Genomic DNA, 17,886 nt, shown 5'->3' with positions numbered 1-17,886 from the left:
TGATGAAATAAAGAAACTCATGTACACTGTGTGTTCGTCCAAGCACCGGGAGAACGAACGATCGGCTTTTGTGTGTTTGTGTATGCCGTGCGCCCCGCCAAGCGTTGGCGGACTGAACACATTCCCGCAAGCAGAGTAGCGAAGCGGCGGTGGGGAATCGGCGCCGGGAGGACGGCAAGGAAGAGACATTTATGGGCTCCCGCAAGGCGCACTGCCCGTGTCATCCGAGCTGGCCGCTGCCCGCGGCTGGGAGCGGGAGCCTGCAACGGTCGCCGGCTTCTGGGAAGCGTTCGAATCTCGGAGGTGTTGGGAGCTTGGGACGCGAAGACAGCTGTGGACCTGGAGAGGAGGACTCTCGGAGGGAGAGAGGGGTCGGAGCGAGCACTGTGGACGCAGGGACAAGAAGAGACGGGACTGAACTGGAGTGTCGTGCGGAGAGGCCGCGCTCCGAGTGATACGTACGAAATGCGCACAATTTGTAAATAAATTCATAATAATCAGAAAATGCCAAGTTTGGTGGAGCTTCGTCAGAGAATGCCAGAGGGGCGGAGCAAGGGACCTGCCTGACTGAAACGAAAAAAAAAAGGAAAAATTGAAAAGTAAGGGCTTAAAGGTGTCAGAATGAAAAACCAGTGCTTGGTGATGCTAAGGAAGAAAATTTAGAATGTGTAATTGATTAATTGAAATAATTGAAGAATGTGTTCAAAAGTGTTAAAATTGCTCAAAATGGAAAGCCAATTATTGCTGACGCACGCGTATTGGTGTAAAAAAATATAAAACGTCAAATAAAAAACGATATAAATAAATGATAGAAATATAACATAACATACATAACATATAACATACTACACGTGTGTATAGTATGTTACTTTTGATGAACTCATATTTCACTGCATTGTATTCTTTTCGCCCCTCCTGCTAGGGCCCAGTTAGGGCCTGCAGTATTTGGTAAATAAACAAATAAATAAATAAATAAATAAATAAATAAATAAAAGAGCTAAAATATAAAACGTGAAGAAAGAAAACATCGTGCGTGTGTGTGTATGAGAGAGATACACTATCGCGTTATACCTTTAACGGCGGAGCTTATAGTGACCCCCTAATTTTTCTAGTATGATATAATATAAATCTGATTTTATGAACACAGCCAGTTGCACAAAGCACAAACAGTTCGCAGTAATGTGAGTTCACTTTTCAAATTTCTTTTCGTTTCAGCCGAGTTCCTCGAAGCTTCCAATGTCAGCGCTTTCATATGAGATTACGGCTTCAAATGTTTACTTTCTGACAGAAGGAATAAACAAGAAATCGACATATTTAAAAATTCCAGTGAATTTCAGGTAGCTGTGAATTAGCGAACCATCGGGTGACTCGAAAAAACACAAAAGTGAAGCGCACGCTTCGTTATTTTATCGGCCGCGCTCACAGGTATAAAACCTGAGCTGCGCGCTCTGTACGTGGACCGGTCGAAACGGGCTGCACGTGAGCATGTTACAACACACTAGTGGGATGTCATCTTTTCCTGCTTTTCTAGACGCCGCGGGTTTGGCAGCCGCTTGCTTTTGCAGCGTGAAACACGCACCTCGGGCGCACTAGACAACCGTATTGCTTTCGGCACCAAGCACTACCATTTCGTACTACTGAGAACAGTAGTTTCGGTAATGATGCCCGTGTCTTAAATCCAATACACAATGGTAAATCCAACCTACGTACAAAATGTTTCAAAGAACGTACTTGCACCATGCATTGCTCTTTCTCCCGTGTCCTCCATCGCAGCATAAGCTTATCCTTCAAGTTCACAAGGCTCCACAGCGCGCAAAACAACCTTGCTGTTTTAGTTAATAGCACATTCTGTGAGCTAGCTCCCAGTCAGAGGGACGTGCAGTAATGCTTTACGTGATGCAAGTGACCCTTGTAAAGCCGATTAGAACTGCAAACGAGGGGTCGCATACACGCGTGTACCTTGATTCCGTGCGCGTCTACGACGGTGCGCTGGCTGCAGAAGGGCACGCAACAACATGCTGGCATCATTCCGAATAAAGCTTGGAGCTAACAGCGACTGCTGCGATGTTAAAAAATGAAACAATCGCTTGTGAGCATTCCAGTGCACCTTTCGGTGCATGCACGCGTTCTACGAAGGCGCACGTTGAGAGCGTATTCGATGGGAGGCGCGGGCAGATTGAGCAAAACATGGCCGCCGCGCACAGTTTCTGTTTCTTTCACTAGATGGCGCTAACTTTTGTAAAGCCTCTTTTGTAAGAAGATCCGCCGTTTATAGAAGGCTACGTCTGGGAAGGGTACAACAGAACGAGAACGGAAAAAAAGGGTGGAGGGGTAGGTATGTTGATACACCAAAGAATTAAATCATCTTGTAAAGAACATATCTGGGTTTCAGGAACAATTGCCGACATAAGGACATGGCTAGGGGTAGTTTATTTAGGAACAGGACATCAATGCAGGCAAGAAAACAGGGATCTTGTTGAATGTCTCAGTGACGATATAAGCCAGTTTGGAGACGGGGCCAATATTATTCTGCTGGGGGCATGAACGGCCACATCGACGATCTGGATAAATACACGGATTGTAACGGGAAGCTAATGCTAGATTTCTGTGAGCGACACGATCTTGTTATAGTAAATAGAGAAACAAAATTTGAAGGCCAAATCACGTGGGAATTCCGCAACAGGCAGACGACCATTGACTACTGTCTAATGTCGCAGGAAATTTATAGCAAGGTCACAAAAATGGAAATAGACGAAGAAGGGGAGTGTAGTCTGGGAAGTAATCATAAACGTATTAGTCTGCAGATGGGGCCCTTGATGAAAAGAGAAATGGAACTTAGACAAAACGTAAACGCAAAATTAAACGACGATCAAATAGCGCAGATAGCAGCAGACATAGAGGAAGCAATAGAGAAAAGCCCCATAGAAGACTGGGATTATGAACATGTAGAACTACTCATAAGGAGGAACATTCAGGAGGTTAAATTAGCAAACCGCTGGAATAGAAAGAGGAAGCCAAGGGTGGAATAAGGAAATCAGGGAAGCTATTGAACAACGACGGGCTGCTTCAAGGGAACACCGAATGGCAAAGAAAGCACAGGTATCTCAGGAGAAAATCGACCAAAAATGGCAATCATATCGACAAAAGAAACTTCAAGTGCAGGCCCTCGTCCAAAGTAAAATAAGACAGTCCACCGATCGCTGGATGGCTGATATACACGATGCCTCTAGAGGCGGAGCACGAAAATTCTGGAACCATATAAGCTGGCTAGGGAAGAAGAATCAAAGAAAGCAGGATCGGATTCAAGATAAGGAGGGAAATTTTTTAAAGGGAGATAACGCAGTGAACTACATTATATCAGTTATAGCCGAGTCATTTAAGAGCGACGATAGGGTAATCTCCGCAAGTCAGGAAGCAACACAAGGTAGCAGAATACAAAGCAGCTTAGAACTGACCAATCTAAACTGGAAAAAAGCAGAAAAAAATATTCCTAAAAACACATCTACAGGAATAGATGGAATTCCGATCAAGCTGATTAAGGAAATCGGTCCAAAAAGTAAGGAAACGTTGTTAAAAGCTCTGGAAACAGTCAAAGCGAATAAGCAAATTCCGGACAGCTGGCGGCAGAGTAAAATGAATTTTATTTATAAAGGGAAAGGAGACAGGATGCACATAAAATCCTACAGGCCGATTACCATAACATATGTTATGTACAGGTTAGCCATGCAGGCGGTGAAATTAAAGGGGCAAGCATGGGTTGAAAGTAACAAGATACTCGGAGAACTTCAGAATGGCTTTAGAAATGGTAGGCGCTTAGATGATAGCCTGTTCGTGCTTACCCAATGCATCGAAATATCTAGAGTGAAAAATAGACCTTTGTATTTGGCCTTCCTGGACATAAACGGGGCGTACGACAACGTAAGCAGGGAACTCCTGTGGAACATATTAAAAGAAGAAGGTATCGGTTATGAGATAATAGATTTCCTACAGGAAATATACCTGGATAACAAAATAGAAATTGCGTGGGAAGGGGTAAGAAATACGGAGGGTGTCAAAGTATGCAAAGGATTAAGACAAGGCTTTCCTCTATCACCGGTGCTGTTCATGCTTTATATGATAAACCTGGAACGGAGGATACAAGACAGTAACCTAGGTTTTAACCTGTCATATAGATTAAGTGGAAAGGCGATAGAGCAGCGCCTCCCCGGTTTGATGTATGAAGACGATATTGTGCTGCTAGCTGAGAGTCTGGAAGAATTGCAAACTCTAGTTAAGTATTGCGGAGACGAAGGGACGCTCTAGGCTTCAGTTTCAGCGCAGTTAAGTCGGGTCTGATGATTTTCAACGGCACAACTGATCAGGGTCTTAAAATACAAGGCCTTGAAATACCTAGAGTTGGGTAAACGAAGGATTGGCATACATTGGAAAGTATGAGCAATCACTTAAGGCCAAAAGGCGAAAGAATGCCGGGATAATGAAGCATAAGGCATTGTGGGGATACAATAGGTATGAGATTTTGAGGGGTATTTGGAAAGGAATTATGGTGCCCGGACTTACTTTCGAAAATGCGGCTTTGTGCCTAAAATCAGAGGTACAGTCGACATTAGAAACAAATCAGAGATCCGTTGGACGATTAGCACTAGGTGCCCACGGCAAAACTACAAATGAGGCGGTACAGGGAGATATGGGCTGGGCATCTTTAGAAGTACGGGGAACTCAGAGCAAAATATTATATGAGGAACGCCTGAGGAAATTGGACAGTAACAGATGGGCAGCTAAAGTATTTAAATACCTGTACCTAAAAAGCGTTGACTCACAATGGAGGAAAAGAACTAGGAAACTAACTAGTAAGTATGCTAATAACAAGGACGGAGAAATAAAGAGCATTAAGCAACAGGTGAAAAACACAGAAGGTAAAAATTGGATAAATTCGATGGAAAAGAAACAGAATGTGGAATTATACCGAAAGTGGAAAATGCAGATCAGGAAGGAAGATTTCTTTGATAACTCAAGAGGCAGTGCCCTACTTTTTGAAGCTAGATCAGGGTGCCTTAGAACACGCAGCTACAAAAAGAAATTTAACAATGGAGATGACGCATGTGCTGTATGTGGAAACTCCAGTGAAACAATTGACTATATTATACTCGAATGTAATGGTATCCATCGGGAAGTTGGTGCAGGCGCAATCACTGTTCCTGAAGCTCTGGGGTTTACAGATAACAGTGGCCGGGTGAATAAACCGGCGGTGGAAACTAGCAAAAAACGACTGGTAGACTGGTGGCTTAAAAGCAGAGAAGTGACATAACGTTAGTAATGTAGGAACAAAATTTAATAAATAGAATGATGGTTTAGTTAACCATTCTAAATCAGTAATTAAGATATAGGGAGAAAAATGAGCATGATAGCTACTGCTACCACCTCGTTTCAAAGGGGACGCTCCTATATTCCATCCATCCATCCATTCCATCCGTCCATCCATCCGCTATTGCCATTCGCTGCAGTAACTTCGAAAGTGGAAGGCATTGCATGTGATGCGATGCTCATAACAAATGCGATTCTTTCGGTTCTATGCCGGGTGGTAAGAATTGAGCTGCACTACTCACCTTCCTGGTCATGTCCGTGCAAATATGAGGCACAAATGTCCAACCATGCACCAATGTCCGGTGGGACTGTGCTTTGGTCCACGACAGCTGAGCGGGGCCCATTTGTTCGCCGCAAGCTATAACCTCGAATCCGCGGGGTTTAATTAAGCTCCCTGTAACTTCTACAAATAAAGAGCGCTGCGGCCAAAGTGCTTGTCCGGTCTTCGCCTGACTACCTAAAGTCGCTGTTAATCCTGTATAAAGTCGTTCACCATACCGGCTTTCCGTTTCACTCCTAATGCATTGCGGTGCAGCACGTCTTCGCAGGCTGTCCGCGTCGACTTTGGATGCTGTACCAGCGCAAGGTCCAAGTTGATTCAGCTTGCCTTTTGCCATGGTGGCGAGGCTAGTATCTAAAATATGATTTACTGATGAAAATCCACTTTGATTTTTTGACGGCGAAGAAGAACTAGCTTTACATTTCTTGCGTGCTGTGTTGTTCTTCACATTCAGACGAGCGTTGTGCCGGCTACGGGCGCTTGATCCCATTACGCATGCATGCCGGCACTTTAGAAGGCACTTCAGGATCACCGACAGCGCCAATGCTAGCGACGGCTTGCAAAAATTAGAAGCCGACTGACGTAGCAAATAAGGAGACTATTTACCGAGTGCAATGTGGAAGCGAGCAATTGTATGTCACTGCTGGCATATGACATCGTCGCTTTTCTTTTTAGGCTGTGCGAATCTCTTCGATGCCTGCAACCGTGAGCGAATCGATATGCGCCGTAGTCACAGTTTTAGCCTGCGGGAACCTATATTTCGATCACTTCGAAATCAGAACCAAATAGCTCCATTCCATATACATGCAGCGTCGCGCATACGCTAGACGTCAGCGACGTGAGCCGTACCTTTAACCGGAATATTTATACACTCATCCTTATGTGAAATGCACTTGTCATGCCGGGGGAGGATCGCCAGAATAATCACGGCCAGCACTCTCGAGCTTGCCATACAAATGAAGCACCTATGACCGATCAAATTCCGGCTGATTTTGGCATTTTTTGTGACCTGGCTTCATATTTTAGCCAAGCGTTTTTTGTTTTTCATAGAACGCATACCAGCCCTGGTTAGAGTGCACAGGTTAGACTGCACTGATTAGAGTGGCAGTGGTTAGAGAACTCGTCTACTGCGCCCAAAGATGCGGGATTGAATCCCGGCCACGACGGCCACTTTTCTATGGTGACGAAAAGCTACAGGAGTCCGTGTGATATGCGATGTCGTTGCATGTTAAAGAACCGAAGGGGTCCAAATTTCCGGAGCCTTCCACTGCGGTGTATTTCATAGCCTGAGTCGTTCTGGGTCGTTAAAATCGATGAGCGAAACTAAACAAGAAGGCTAGCACGCAATTATGCGTCTTTGAGAAGAGAATACATTATCTATTGGTCCGTATAAAATAGGGTTTGATGCCTACTTCTCCTTTTCGTACATTCATAATCTGCGTTACGAACTTGTGCGACGCGTAACTTAGAGCAATTATTCAAAATTTTATGTGAATTTTGTAAGAACCAGTTTTTATTTGATCTTTTGATTACATTTTTATTAAAATACCAGTTACGACATTAAACTCCGCGATGATGGCAAAACATGTTTTCGTCGATGATACGCTCTTAATCTGGTACAACATTAGTTCCAGTCATAATGGAAACTTATTAAAAGTATGTGGAGCTAGATTAAGAATGCACTGCTGGTAAAGAAGTATTTCACTGTCTTAAGCACGCCAGCGGCTCTGTAATCTGAAATTCTTGAGCGCATTTCGGGTTGCGCATACTAGAGCATAAAAAGAAACGAGTCATTGCAAAAAAAAAAAAAACATCATCGGGATCTAGAGAAACAGTCAAGTTACAATGCTTACCAAGCTTATTGACAAAGAGAGGCTTGAGGCTCTTAACAGTGTTCCTCGCTCCTTCGATTACTTGTTTGTCTCCGGCCAATTTCACTGACAGCAGGACGTTCATTGCACTCCAGTAGCTGACTGCAGGAATCGAAAAGAAATCAGGGAACTGGTAGCAAGTCTTTGTTTGGTACAGCTGTTGAAAATTTTACCCTGGAAGTTGTAAAGTTGGGGGGTCCCAAATCAAACAAAATATTGTCCAGAAAAGAAATGCTTCCGTCTTTATTGCGAGTCGCTGCGCGTGGTTCCATATAATAAAAGAAAGATTTATTAAAATTTCATCATCTTTTCACATGGCACATGCCAACAAATCTTCACGCTCTCAGTGCCCCACTACATCAGACCTTTAAAAAATGAAGGAAATCGTTAAGAATAAACGAGGTAGCGCATTTAACAACGCCTTTTGACCATGCGAATACTTTATATATTTTAGAGCGCTAGCTATGCTCCACACGTTCCTTAAGGTTGCGTTATTGCGCAATGTGTAAATCAGTGTTTCTCAAATGGGGTTCCGCGAAGGAACAGTTTTGCTGGGGTAAAAACATGGAGGTTCACGGAAGTGTTCAGTTTCTTAAAACGGAAGAAACGCAAGAGGAAACGGAGTCCTCACGTGGGCGCACCGTGCGTGTGAGACAAAGAGAGAGAGACGGGACTCCAATGTAAAGTATCTCGGGTGTCCGAGCGCTGCTGGGTTGGGAGGAATGGAATTCTTTCGAGCGGCATGCAAAGCGTCGATGTCCTTTGAGAGCCGCGTTTAGTGCTTATTGAGTGCGCGTTTAGTATAGGCCAGTTTAGCCTTGAATCAATGCTAATTCTGTGACCTCCTCCCGGAATAGCGGCAACATTCCAAACAAGACCCCTTCGGTCTCAAGAGGCCCCCCACCGCTTCCTCTGGTTCACACGATGTCCCTAGCCTTGGCTGAGAACCATTGGTGTATACAAAGTTGGTCTATCGCATAAGAACAGCGCGCACCATGTGATCTCGGTTGTGATAACATTGTCAAATCAAACCAGTTTATTAAAACATCCTACGATGCTTAGGGGCACGGACAAAAAGCCCTAGATGGGCTTGACGAGGTCCGTGCCCCCTACAAGGAATACAGTGGACAGCGTTTGATGCATTATTAGCAGAAATACACTAGCAGAACGTAGCTGCTCATAAAGAGAAAAGCACACAAAAGAAGAAAAGTGTGATGCGGATAACAATCACAAACTTTTAGGTTATATGGAGCATGACAGAAATATTAGTGAAACAAAAAAAATGGCAGTGGCTTAGCTCGGCTATACGGAGGTATACGTAGCGTTAGCTATAAGGTTGGTTATTCTTAGCTTTCCCAGCACGTTTAGTCCTCTTAAGTTCGTTCTTCGCACGCTCAACCGCCGATTGCCAGACAACTACTTCCGATCTTCTCCGCTCTTCTGCGCCGCTGACCAGCAATTTCTCTCTCCTCCTCCATGGCTATACCACACTGGCAAACGCCCCACTACATATATATAAACCCCCACTGATAAATTTGCGCATGCGCGGTGCTATCAGTGCGTGTGAGTCATTCTTCTGGAATGCGCACACCGGCGAGGTGCGCGCACGGCGGCACGTCAGCTGCGTGCCGTGTGACGTCACTGCGCCTCGCGCATACACGCCACGGCGCTCTAGGAGCCACGTGAAACTGCTCAACCTCGGCCAGTGTAGCTAACGCCACAAAACATTTCTGCGGCTGGGTTTCGAACCCAGCCGCAGAACGAACAGATCAGCTTCCCTAGCTCGGGCGCGAAGGCACTATGCTATCGCGGAGGTGGATGGCTGTTATTAGCGCAAAGGCGCCGAGAACTTACAGGGGCCTTCGCCCTTTGTGGCGGAGGCTCATTTCGCCTGTGTATGCGTATCTGTTGTGCATGCCATTATTTCCCTCACCGCCGCTTCTGTGGTATACGCGGCTATTGTGATGCGCGTTGTCTTCTCTTTCTTTTCTTATCTCTTCAAATTTCCTCTGTCCGCACGAGGCAGCGATGGTAGCTCTGCTACCGAGCCAGCTGGCAGCTCCGCGCATTTTCTTTTCTTTTTTTCCTCCAGTCACAACAAGAAAAGCAATAACTGTCACGCCTCGTGTAAAACTACAACACGCTTTCTGGCTGTGCAGCAAACATCGTCGTCTTCGCGAAGTTTTTGTTTAAACTATGAAATTACGTACGCCGTCACATACGCTACTTAGACGAGTGGGACCGAACCACGAGCGGAGTGTCAGGCAAATACACCGTGTAGCGCGCCAAGTCGAAACAAACTACAGAACCGCGTTAAAAATATGACGAATATTCTGTAGTTCTGACGTTTGCGGCAAAATTTCTATCTTAAACGTCAGAACTTTCTGTACTTCTCTAGTACCTATCTACCAGTGGTACTTTTTTTTTAGTTCTTTATTACGCTGCTGTTTGTAACTGCTGAAAATTATTATGTTACTACAGAAATTCTTTTTATCGCAACTGTCTAAAGGCGCGCATATATTCTGTCGTGCCAACCAAAAAAAAAAAAAAATATACGTTTTTTTTTCCTGTTGTACATTTGTAGTTACTCTCTCTCTCTCTCTAAACGGGGTAAGAAAACTTCATCCTTGTGCAGAGTTAAGTTTGTTCCGCTCCAGCAATTAACGGAGATCGTTGTGAGCTCAGTCTCCCTCTCGAGGCGCAGAGCATGGAAGGCCGTGTTGCTTCGATCCCGAATCACCGCATGGACAAACTGGCTGAAAGCGATGGGATTACCATGCATCAGAGCCCCTTGATTGCAGCTGTGTAAGTCTGACTTATTCCCTCTGTCATTTACCAAGCTTTTGAAGTACATGTCGCAGCTGGCAGGTGTCTCCGTTATCAGTAAGCAGTGTGGTGTTTGTAACCTGTTTCGATAAGGAACGATTATAGAGGGTATAGTGTCACCTGCATTATCATGGACCTCAAGCCTTTTCGGAAGCTGTAATTGCGTTTGATGTGTAAAGAACTGGGGGTGGAAACGTGAGAGGCCATGCGCAAGCATTAGCAATTAGTAATGCCTATCTCGGTCTAAAGGCAGACGACGGTGATATCATTAAATATGGGAAGCTAATTGAGGAACGAGGAAAAAGAGAAAGAAGAGACACGTCGCGACCTTGAGATGAAGAAGGCTGACGCAAGTCTTGCTGCTCCTTCGGAATTAGCGTTGGAAAAAAGGGATCAAAGGTCTAACGCAACCTTATTAGCTTCATGAGGACATTGGTATAGTGAACATGTGAAAAAACGGACTTATCAAATATTCTTGGCTGCAGCACCTGTTGCCTCTGTTGTCATATCAGGTCGCTTGCGCAATTGTCAGTATGAGCAAGGATGATTCTGACGATTATGATAAAATAAAAGCGAGCCTTCTAAAAAGATATCGGTTGCCACTCGAAGCATTCCGTTGACAAAGGAGCGAAATCGAAAGGAGAGAGGTAGCAGGAATTTGGGCACAGGATGGAAGATCAACTTTGTAGAGTGACTGAAAAGTGCTGAGGTCTAGGGCGATCATGATGAAGTCCTGGAATTCATGTACTTGGAGCAATTTTTCTGCACCATACCAGAACTTAGGCATGGGGCTCTGGATATTGGATAGGTCGAAAGTAAAGGCAATGTAAAAGGCCGCCGAACTGGCAGACAAATGGGCTTTGCGCCGCAGTGTCCAAATAGTGAACCAGGAGAGAGAGGTACAGTTATGTACAAAAGCCTTCAGGGCCTATTCGTTGCCGATAATACATCTGGAAGAGCTAAGCTACATTAAATATCATCAGCGCAACTGAATAATCATTTGCTCAGTGGCAGCATACACATGCAAAAGGCAACAAAATGTAGGAAAACGCCTGCACACAGCATATAACGATACAGAGACAGTAGGTGAAAAGACAGAAAGAAATAAAGTTAAAGAAAGAAAACAAAACAATAGCAACGAGCGTAAAAACACATGCAAAGCGAATAAATAGACATTTTTTGGTAACAGCATTTATTATAGCACAATATCTGCAGTCAATAGAAGTTCAGTGCATGTGGCAGATGCTTCAGCTTATATACAGTTCTTAATTAAAGAGAAGCAGAAGAATGTCTATATAAACCTGGCGAAGCTCAGCATCTTGTTTGTAGGCGATCAATCCAGAAAATGCGCGCTAAGCCTTCTAATAGGCGTACTATCAGGTAAGCAAGGTGTTTCATACAACTTAAAAATGACAATTCTTGCGTGGCGACCTGTGTTTGTTTATGGTCTTGGTCGGATATTTAGGGGAATCCCCCGAGGTGGAGCAGATTTGTAATAAGGGAGTAATTACCCTTTGACATCCTCTCAAGTACAGCCATATGGCTACGATTAAAGGGTATGCATACGGCTATACAAGTCTCTGAGAAATTTTGTAGTAAAAGAAAAATTCGTCCTTATACCGCATTATACTTTTATCTTTCTCTCATTTTTATGCCTTAAAGGACATTATTCTGTTTTTTTTTTTTTAAGCACTTTTATCAAAAAAGGCATACGCGACTACATACAGAAGCGCGAATTACATGCGTGCAGTGTAAAAGCGCTGCTGAAGCAAAGCAGCAGCAGAAGATAAATATAAGCAGGCGGTTGAAGAGGGACACTTAAGTGCGGCTGTATATCCTTTTTCTTGCCACATAGCGCTGAACAGACAGGGACACAGCGACACACACGGGACGGGCGCTCGCTGTGTCCCTGTCTGTTCAGAGCTATGTGGCAAGAAAACCGTCACCAACTCGCTCAAGCTTCCATCCTGGAAAATTGTACATCCTTTACTGAAGCTTAAAATTTTAGCTGGAAATAGGTATGCGCAATTTACGTGAACAGCATATGCTTCAACAACAAACTACCTTTAAATAAGCGCTTCTTATTAACATTTTAGCCAAAATTTTCTTATGGAAGCTAATAGTAATCATGTTTTGTACCTCACAGGCGGAAAGCTTATTTCTTATTCATCAAATTTTTTTAGAATTGCGATTGGCGATGGGTAATTTTCAAGCCTTTTATGCAGACTGTGTTTTATTCTTCAAGACTAAGGCTGATTGAGTAAGGTCAAAAACCAGGGTTGTTATATTCAAAGGCGCTATATATCACCTTGTTTACTTAACTTGGTCAAGCTCCTCAAAAGATGGGCTGCCGTTTCGGCACGGGAGGCTTATTTACATTATTGCGAAACGTCGCTTCCAAATGCAAGCGACAAGGAAATTTTTCGCTCCATAAAAAGAGCGCTTTCTAGAAAGAGAAACAAAATATGGAACTCGTAATGGAATGTTTCAGAAATCCTTGACAACGTCGCCGTTTTTGGAATTGAAACGGGTTGCAACGACGTAGAAAGAGGCACAATGGGACGATGTTGAATTTTGAGCGTAGGGGCGTGCGTGACATATAGTGAAATGTACGAATGCCGATCGCATGAATTCGTCGCACTGCGAAGCAACGCCAACGCGTCCTTGCACGCGTCCTGCGGATTCCTGCTAGACAAAGTTTCGGCTGATCGCGGCGGCAATTGCAGACCCTTCATCGCTGTAGCATACCTATGGCTTCCAAGCCGCGTTTCAGTCTTCAGTTTTTGCTGCACGCCGCCCGTAGTTAATTCGCTTTCAATGAACCTGACTTGAGGACGGCCCTCAAGTGTCCGTTCATATAAGAGACATCCGCTAAAAGGTCCAACTGCGCGACACGCCGCCAGCTGCACGCGCCGTCTGCTACGCAATTTTTAAAACTTTTGTAATAGAAATACTCTCGTAAGAAGCACATTGCCTCATTGTACTTAGCTGAGGTATTCTATAGACAGGGTAAAATTTTGCTATAGTTAGCCTTTAAAAATTACGGAGGAATAAAAGAACAATCTACCATAGGCTGCAAGGAGATGTCTGCCATTGCTAATAAGCGTGTCGACTGTCGTTTAGACACTCTGTGGATCATCATAAAGATTTTGTCCTTTTTTTGGGATCATCACATATATCTGGGCCCTCAGATAGGTTTTATTACTGGAATATCTAGGCACTGTTTACATTTGTGTTTGGCAGACATCAAGTGCATGCAAGAGCATTTTGATCTGCGCGTCGATTTGTGAAAGCATTTTTCTGATTACGCAGTCTTCGCTCAAGGTTCGACTAAGCGATAAACACAACTGGGCGGCAAGATTTTTCAAATCAGTTTCTCCTCAATTTTAACTAGCTTACTCAGTGGTGTTGAAGCCGGCACATGCGTTGTCTATTCGTCGTAAAAGAGTCACATGCAGTATTTTGACCGACGCTTTTCGTTCCGGCAACGGGAATATTGAGCCTCAAACCATTTCCTGTTTTAAGGAGCTTAGAGGCCATTTTTGGTTTGGAAACTCCTCGTAGGAGCGGAGCAGCAAAACTTGACGACTCATCTGCATAGGCGCGCCAATAAATACTACACGGGATGACTTATCGAATACGTATCGTCTGAAGCAGGGCTTTTCGAGCCCGTTTATGAAACATGTCGTCTACACATGAACTACAGACATCTTTTCAAACTCCGAGTCAGTGACACCAAAGGCACCTTGGGGCTGCTATCACCACCAGCAATACATTGTTTATAAAGGTCAAAACCATGTACCGATATCGCAGTGACGGTTGACACATATATGAACCCGCAGCACGAATCTTGGAACCTTAGGCTCATTCCGTTCTTAGACGTCAATATTGGTATGGAGTCAGTGACATGATCACAATAGCCCCAAGTGGACATATCGGGGCGTGCCTGCTCAACTTCAACCGCCTCGCATTCCCATTTGGAACATATTTTTGTCTTTGGACGGAGAAGCGGGAAACCGAGAAAGTTCAGTTACAGTGCACAGAACTGAAAAGAAAGGAACAGCCAATTGGATTTAGGTAACACTGAAATCGGAACGAGAGGACTGTAGGGAGGGGAGTGCGTGCATACAGTGGCGGGTGGCAATCGGTTTTCAATTTAACAGGGAACTGCACGTCTGGCCCGAGCTTGTTTAGGTAAACAGTAAATTCACGCAATGCTTCTATTATAAATTCTATAAATTTGTCCACTTCTCACTCTGGGACAGGCGTAAACGGTGCACATGAGGGGCCACCAATTTCAGCTGCTAGCGACCGTATCAGAATTAGATGCAGTCACTGTTGCTGCTCTGTGAATTTCCTTGAACGGAACGTCGTCGAAAACAGAATACGTGTTGGACAGAAGCCAACAAGCCGGGCCGAATAATGCTCATTGATCCGAGGTTTTCTAGTGCCATGTTCGGGGAGACCCATGGCAAAACCTATCGGGACGTTTGTGAAGCATTTACGCAGAATGAAACCATGACTTCTTCGGCTTTAATTTGAAATTGCCTGGCCATTTAGATGTAATCATAGGTGTTTTATATGCGTGTAGGGCCCCTGTCAACTACTGAAAATGTAACTGGGTGCGGATACTTTGATGAATTCTCAGAGAGCATGAAAAATACTATTAGTTGCAACAGGTTTACGAACCTTCGTTTGTACGTAGGTCGCAGGGACTGGACCAAAGGGGCAAGTAGTAGTATGGTGATTTGTGCGCCCCATCCGAAACATGCCAGAACTCTCTTAATCTATGCCGTCGGAACGTGAATAAATCGTGATTACGCAGCGTTGTGTGCTGCAACCAACGCCAGGTACCCGAGCTGCAATTCCATATGTTCTAGACACCAGTGAAATTCCGGCGCGTGCACTAGAGCGAAAAGCTCCACTGTTCCATGTTTGCCAAGGTCAACTTTGGCAAGCGTTTGACCTTGATTGCAGCTCTCTTCTCATTCTCCTTCGCTTCTTTTTCGTTCAACTAGCGAGTTCGCTAGGGAGGGGCACAGCTGTGCGCTATCCCGACTCCGCGCTGTGATATCGAATGACTAGTAGAGGGTGTAACAGTTGCTTCACGTTCGCAGGCTCCATCGCTGTAAACCACGTCACTAGGAGCAGCAGTAATAACAGCTGCTTCGTTCCCGGTTTCCCCTCCAGTTTTGCCTTAGACCAGCCCGAAAAGTGTGCCGGCTGGAAAAAGAAGAGCGAGCCACTGCAAGTCAAGTACAAAGTGAATAAACAAATACTTCCGTGTCTAGTGCAGACAATTCGCCGGCTGCACATCTGCGCATATTAATCGGTCAGGGTTAAAGGAATGATGAATACGTGGTCTCAAGATGCTCTTGCCGATCACTCGACTTCTGCCAAACCCAGCACAAGGCGAACATGGCTGCTCATTCTTGAACCATTCATTATTAAATCGGTAGGGCGCGCGGAAGTTTGCTTACAATCGAAACCGTGACGGCTGGGATTATTCATGCTCAGTATTTAAGGAAAGAGACTACTACGCTGTCACTCATTCCGATGAACAAGGCTCCAGTGAGGAAGCCGAAACGTCTATTTCTCTCCACTTGTTAGGCGACATTTACTTTCATATACCTTCACGACCAAGCATGAATCCGCTATACTCTTGGCAGCAAAAAAGCTTGCTATACTCAGCATTTCTAAGGGAAATAAATATTGTTCTGTTCTCACCTCCATGCCAAAGGTCGTTGATAAGCTTCTCCGCGATGTCGACGCCCGCCACGTATTGGTTGTCAAACAAAACAGGCTCGAGCTTCAGATGCAGGACTACGAGGGCCAACTGTTGGCCGTATTTGGCACTGGCTGAAAAGCAGATTTTGCATTATAAGTTAGCATGACAAGCAACATCTTTCTACACATGTGGCATATCTGGAAGTTGAAAAAGCGCCTCCTCGTTGTACCACTGAAAGAAGTTAGACGTGTCCTGGGTGAGCTCACGATTCAGTTATTCAACCCCCTTTATTAATGGTACTATACTCGTAATTGTGTATGCAGTTTCCCTGTCAACTCTGCCCTATTACTTCTGTAATAGGGGGGAGGAGGGGGGAGGGGGGGCTTTCCTTTTGTCGCACAATATTGTCACGTAGTTATGACAGTACCGTTTTCGACAAATGAGGAGGCTTGAAATTTACTGGTACAAATTTTTTATTTGGGCTGACTTGCGCCCGCAAAAGACATAAGCAATTGGCGGCAGCGATAGCAACAAGTGTTCTCGGCGGTTGTCGATCTACAAATGCCCGTCGCACCCGTCAACGCTCAATTTAAAGGCGGTGAAGGAACATCTAGATAAGGTCGCGAACAGTGACAAGCGCCACCTAGAAGATTGCAGAAATTCACGCGAGTGGTCGGAATCTCCGAGACACATCTCGACGCGTCTTTCGCGACAATAAAACTGATAAAGCGGCGTCTCGCGACAACGAGTATGAACAAACAAAGAATACAGCATTGATCTGTGCGCTACAATCACACTTATAAGACCGCATGCCAGCGCTGTAACAAATACAAATTTGAATGCTATGCGGCGAGACTCCCCCCTTAAAAACCTCACCTCGATGTTCAAAAAAAACAATATACAGAGAAAGGTAAACAAACATTAAACAGTTTAAATATTACGGCTTCTTTACCGAGCCTAATACGGCTTCGGGCGCACAACATGTACGAATTCTGGGCGCACGTCGCCATTTGGAGGCTGTCGGGAATGACTTCATAGTCGAGTTGTCCGACGTGGCGAATGATTTTGTATGGCCCGAAGTATCTACGTAACACCATTTCACTTAGTCCGCGAATCGGCATACCCAAACTTGGTCCCCCGGTTTGTATTCTGCGTCGCGTCGTCGCAAGTTGTATCGTCGGGTGTGTTGTTGGTTTTTAATGCGCAGCCGGGCGAGTCGTCGGGCTTCCTGTGCACATTGCAGGTAGCCGGCGATATCGAGGTTGTCTTCTTCTGTCCCGTGCGGCAGCATCGCATTGAGCGTTGTCGTGGGCTCCCCATACACTAGCTTGAACGGGGTTGCTCTGGTTGTCTCCTGGATAGCCGTGTTATACGCGAATATCACGTACGGCAGGATAGCATCCAAGTTCTTGGGTTCGGCGTGGATGTACATGACGAGCATGTCTGCGATAGTTTTATTCAGACGCTCTGTAAGTCCGTTGGTCTGCAGGTGGTAGGCGGTCGTCCTCCAGTGGATTGTCTGGATCTACTCCAAGATGGCTTGAATGAGCTCCGTCATAACTGCTGTTCCCCTGTCCGTGATGAGCACTTCGGGGACGCCGTGTCGCAGGAGAATGCGCTCGACGAAAAACTTCGCGACTTCTGCGGTGGTACTATTTGGCAGTGCTTTTACTTCGATGTAGCGGGTGAGGTAGTCAATTGCCACCACGATCCATCTGTTACCCGCAGATGAAGTCGGGAAGGGGCCGAACAGATCCATCCCAATTTGTTGAAAGGGTTTGGTTGGGGGCGGTATGGGGTTCAGTAGCCCAGCTGGTTTG

This window comes from Amblyomma maculatum, chromosome 5, assembly GCF_055883805.1.
Source record: "Amblyomma maculatum isolate TAMU_Amacu chromosome 5, ASM5588380v1, whole genome shotgun sequence".
Classification (NCBI taxonomy): domain Eukaryota; kingdom Metazoa; phylum Arthropoda; class Arachnida; order Ixodida; family Ixodidae; genus Amblyomma; species Amblyomma maculatum.
The sequence above is the reverse complement of the archived record's forward strand: the minus strand, read 5'-3'. Positions refer to the sequence as shown.